This window comes from Stegodyphus dumicola, chromosome 8 (assembly GCF_044657685.1).
Source record: "Stegodyphus dumicola isolate Sdum_Otavi_A_Nest chromosome 8, ASM4465768v1".
NCBI lineage: Eukaryota > Metazoa > Arthropoda > Arachnida > Araneae > Eresidae > Stegodyphus > Stegodyphus dumicola.
Window position 1 is genome coordinate 158,958,731 of NC_140775.1, and position 6,122 is coordinate 158,964,852.

Here is a 6,122-nt window from a genome sequence, read left to right on the forward strand (position 1 = left end):
CTTACGATCAACAGACAGTCTATATGCATAGAGTTAAAACTAATGAAAAAATTCCAGAAATGTATTCAGTTTGCTTAAATTGTCATCTGCTTTTGCGTTCTTAGATCACGACAAAACAAAAAAAAGATTTTGGCGTATGATATAAAATACAGGGTGAGAGTACCTAATATATTAAGATTGCAAATGTTAATAATTATCAGTGTGATGAATTGTATAGTAAAGGTTTACATAACATAATTTACACCAAAACTAAACATAATTTATACAATTAAATAGATTATTAAAATAATATTTTAAAAAATTATAAAAATTAAAATGTCCATTAACTTCTATTAAATATTTAATTTTCTAATAAAAGATTAATTTTCCTTTTTTCTTTCACTTTCTAATTTCCCTTTCGTAATTACGATTTGAAAGAGAATTAAAGATCTTACGTCACTTTGAGTAGCAACATTTGCGAAAACGGGATGTTTGCTAATGTCGTGATTGTATTAAAGATATTATGATTCGTGCAAGACACTACTGTACTTCGTCAATAAATTTAGGCAGTAATAAAGCTACTGCTCTTAACTCATTCATCCCTACCAAGAAAAATCTCAGCTATTCTCCCCAATAATTAAGTAAATCTCAACTAAACTTCTTCTTATAAAAATTTCCATTTGTGACACTCTTGTAAATTGTTAAGATAATTACATTTCCAAAATTTCCAAATTTTCTGTATCTGCTTAGTAATTTTTTGCCATTTAGGAAGTCTGTTTTCATTTATGTTGGATAAATCTGGTTCAGCAAGGGTTGGTAAAGTTCTACTGACCAAAAGGTGACCTGAGGTCAAAGTTTTAAAATTGCTACAGTTATCTGAAACTGGAATGAGATATCTTGAGTTCAATACTCCTTCAATTTCAGTTAAAATAGTTAAGAATTCTCTTAGAGTTAAACACTGATTACCAACTCTTTTCAAATAACTCTTCAACGATTTATCCGCGGCTTCCCAAATTTTGGTGAAATATGGGAATTTCTGCCTGAGAGGAATGAATTTACACTCTATACCTTCAGTTATATAAAAATTCGCTAAATTCTTGTATGAACACTCAAGCAATTTTTACAGTTTTTTTTTTTTTATTTATTTATAGATTAGTTCCAGTAAAAGATTTAGAATTATCACTCATTATTTTAAAACATTTCTCCTTTTTTAAAGAACGACGTTTCAAGCTTGCAATAAAAGATTGGCTAGCTTGGTATGTTTCAATGTCTAACAGTATAGCTTTTTTGCTCATACGTACACTACGACGTAGATTTTGTTCTATATTCCCTTGTTTGATACTTAACTTTTATATCAAATGTACCGCAGAAATCAACACCAGTATTGTTAAATGGGTTAGCTGGTTTAACGCGCTGTTAGGGCAAATCAGCCATGAAACTGTTGAAGTGTGACGGGTTTACTCTTAAAACATATCACACATTTGTAGACGATCGTTTTACAGCTCCTTCCGGACGCAATATAAGGTACAGTATAGCATAATGTACAATACACAATTGTATATATTGTAATGTTTATTTAGGTAATAACCAAGAATGTGTAGGTCATTCTCATGTAGCAATAACAACAGTCTCTCATACCATGTTGACAAAGCCCTTGTATGGCCATATATTGATTGATATTGTTTCAATAAATGCTGGGCCCGGGCGATCGGATGAGGGGGAATTCCGGGGGCATATTGGTTTGTTCAACTCCCCACCGGATCTAGGCGCTGGATCTCGGAGTCTTGTGCGAGGCTCTCGTGTGGCCACACCAAGTGGCCAACTCTAGATAAGGGTGGACGTGGTGCTGTACTGATTAACCGAATGGCAAAGGAACAGTGCCCACATCCTCCGTCGCTTATCGCTTATCGCTTACAACTCCTTTTGACATTAACTGGCCAGAGCCTTTGTCGTACATGATGTAACAGAGATTGTGATCCTAAATAAAGTATTTTAAATGAATATACTCCAAAATAATAGTAGTTAAACGAAACTTACCTGGTAAAACCACAGGGTGTTTACTATTTGTAGGTAGATCCGAATGGGACAATCATCCGCACACTCTAATTAGTCCCATGTTATCAAGAAAGATATCCAGGGATGCTAGTTTACTTTTGGGTTGAACACACTTACCCCATTTTAATTGTTTTATATCTTCCCCGAACTCCCTTTTTTTGGGCTTCTAATAAAATCCACGGCTCAGCTCTTTTTATATCTTGTAAAGATAGTAATCCCTATTTCCCTACTTTGGGATTCTTACAACTATGGACAAACTTCAAAATGAAACTTACAGTCATTACAGTACGAATAAGTTTATGACAATTAGCAGACAAATTAAGAATATTATTAATAATGTTTTAGTTCACTTAATGCAATTTAAGCTAAGTTAGAATCGTCAATGTAATTTACTGACCCTTTTAACTTCGTTTGGACAAACTTCTTCAGCAAGCTCAATTGACAAGTCCTGTTCAGGAATTTCTGGATGTGTTACAAAGTCACAACCTGACCACCATTTGGAACTGCCCACAGGGAAATCAGTTCGGACACCATGTGTCAGAATATCTCCTGAATTATCTTTTCGTTGGACAACAGAACTAGTCTATCGGCTGTGTTAACTTTGTAATCTCGTTAACGATGATTTAGCTGTACGTAAATTTTCATTTCGTGCTGCTACCCTCATAAATATAAACATAAACATGTTGCAGAATAAACGTAATCACTATTTTGAAATTTATTATGTTTATTTTACTATAGAGACACTCAAGCGCTCTCTGTACTTCTGTAACTTCTCTATTACGTTAAAGAAAAAGAACATGCAAAAAAATATATCACATGATTAGTTATCAAATCGTTGCCATATGTTCAATGCAAATACCATAATAAAACTAAAACATCTTGTGTATAACAGAAATCAAACCAAAAAAAAAAGAAAAGAAAAAGAAACAGATTTCACAAGCGATCAGCGTTGCTTACAATTAGCTTTTAAGCGTTCCGTCTTTCTCAAGACAAACTGACGACAGTACTTTTCTGCTGTATTTCATAAACATTATATAGTTCGACATCCTCATTCGCGACCATGAGCGCTAACACGCATGCGCCATTCAGACTGAATTATTCTCAGTACAAGGCGCAAGGAAACTTTCTTTCCATTAAGCATATAAATTCTCTCTTTCCGGAGAAGAGAAGACCTTTACGTGATCTTTCATGACGGAGCAAGTAATAACGCCCCTTCTGGACGAGTCTACGTGTTTTGGCAGAATGTCAGCCAAAGTTGCGTTTGCGACAGTAGAACTATACTAACCTTTAATCGTACTTCGCCATAACAAGCCTTCAAAAGTTCGCTCACTGATTATGAACAACGAGGTAAATGCCTGTAGAGCTAACGGCCCACTGGCTATCATCGAAAGAGTAAACCAGGTTATTTGAAAAATGCAGTATAATAAAATGCAGAAGTTAATATAATGGTTTGAGGTTTTTCGTGATTATATTCATGTTTAATTTGCGTCAGAACTTTACGGATTGTACAATTGGTTTATGGTTATTTCTGGAGCGGTTACACATATTCTGGAAGGAATAAACGAACTAGCACATTAATCTGTCTTACTTTCGGTTAAGAATGGAATGTAAACATGCAGATTAGGATAAATCTTCTCTTTCACAAGTTGTTCTGATGTTTATAGTGGAACAACAAAATGACTTGTTTAGTAACAAAAAACATTTTTTAATCTGATATGGCCACCACATACCTTCCACGAATTAAATTATGCCCATATTTTGCTACATTTCATTTAAACTCTATTTCCTCGAATTTTATTAGATATATACTTGTTATTCAATCAATTCATTTCTCAATTCCCGGTAAAACAAAAATATATAAAAACTCAAAACAATTTCACTAAAAATTGTAAAATACTGAAATTGTAAAATTTAAATTAAAAAATTAAAATTGTAAAATACACAAATACAGTTAAAAACGGATAAAGAAAGCAATTTTTGCGATTAAAGTTCTAAGCAAGAACAAAGAATTTGGTCAAAGGGCAGAAAGATAAAATTTTCAATGCACAAAAAATTAAAGTTATCTCCTTGTCAGGCAGGGCAAAATCATCGTACTATCACCTATGGGATGTCCAAAGCTCTTGCTAATTACAGACAGTCTTGTACTCCGTGGGCTTGTGCACATTAAGTCGGACAAGTGAGATTAGTCAGAAGAACAACAGAATAAGTTGCAAACTACTTACTCAGCCTCCTGTGAACACCAGCAGTAATGGAAGAACCAGAAGTGTAGAACTGTTCTTTAATACCTAAGAAAAAATCTGAAATGTCTCTTAAAATAAAAATTGCAGATTTTACTTAATGTATCGGAATAAATTGTTTGCTGGTATAAATTAATGAAGAAAAGTGAAGGAAGAAAGCTCTAAAATTCATCGCACTTAATTCGAACCAGCAGTGGAAAAGTGTTAGCATAATTTTAGGAAAGATTATGGTTTTAACATGAGATTCATGTTAAGGTAAAATTAGTGATTTAATGTTAAGATAAAATTAGTACATTAGATTATTTTGCGTATGAAGTACTATTATGGATTTTGAGTGTTTACAAATAATTGTAGCAGAAATACCGCAATTATTTGTAAACGCTTAAACATAGGTTTGCAATGTTTTAAAACGAATCCACAGCTCGCATTAAAATATGGGAATTTTCCGCGCTCTAGACCAACTCGCGCTAAAACTTTCTAGAGTTAGGAATGTCGTTGCTGTAGCCTATTAGCCACTGCTAAATTAAACGTGCTATTCTTATCTCTTATAGCACTGCTTTTGTTTCCAAAGTAAGTAACATTGATATGCAACGGAAAATAAAGACCAAAGGCTGCTAAAGAAATTGTATCTACACAAAGTGCATCGGTTATTAAAAGATACGCATCGAATGATAAAATATTGCGGTGGGATGAAAATAGAATAACTTTGAATAGAAAATAACTTTGTAATCAAAATCTATAACACTGTATAAAAAGCACACTTGATAGAGGAATTATATCTATTTTTAAAATAGATGAGAGAAAGTATTCCCGGAAGTATTCTTAAGCAATGTAAATTTTTTTTGGAGATAAGTATATCGATAGAATTTTAACAAGCCCAAAAACGAATGATTAGTTAATCATATCGAGAATCTATTGGTAAGAAAAAGAATTTTTAAAAAAAGTACATTGTAATAATAGAAATTATAGAACTAGGTGTTCTAATCTTGCAATTGAAATGGAGTTGTGAATAATTAAACAAATTATACCCCGATTTTTCTTCTTAATAAAAAACTCGTTGAAGTTTAAAAAATATGAAGTAGATAATAAAACAAATTCGAAATTAAAGATTCGGGGGGGGAGGACTAAGTTATTCAAAATTTGATGGCTCTAGATTTCGATGCTTTTTCACTCTGCGAGAAACATATAAACATTCATGTAGATTCTTCATTATTTCATTTATTTAAATTTAATTTAATACAGATCGATAATATTTGGTCACAGCAATTTGAAATGTGATGCAGCCCTTTATAGTGATTCGACGAAAAATGCCGTTCCGAGAATAATGTCCCTTCTGGACTAATTATCAAGCAGATTTAGAAAAAAAATACTGAGGATTTTGCTTCGTTACAATTAAGAAAATTTAAGCAATAAAACTTTTCTTGAAACATTATTGCAATACCTTTTATATTACTTACATTATTATTTACAGTGTTTCATTGTTGTATCCTGTTATCGTAAAGGAATTTTTTTTTCTATTTGAAACGCGTAATTAATTGTATATGTCATATTACTGAATGTATGGTGCAATTATTAAATATTATTGTAAGAGTTACGGCACTGTGAATTGAATTATTTTTACCATAAGTGAGTATAAATAGAGTTTATTTCTAGTGTATGTGTATTGTTCTACTATATGTATAATATATTTCTTTTCTTCTTTCTTTCTTTCTTACTCTTCTCTCATTTTCTCTCTCTCTTTCTCTCTTTTTTTTGGTATAACTTGCATTACACATAGCAGCGTGCATTTACTCAAATGCCTGAGGTGAGAAAATATGTTGGCATGGCTCTGGGTGTACACCTTGCACCAAA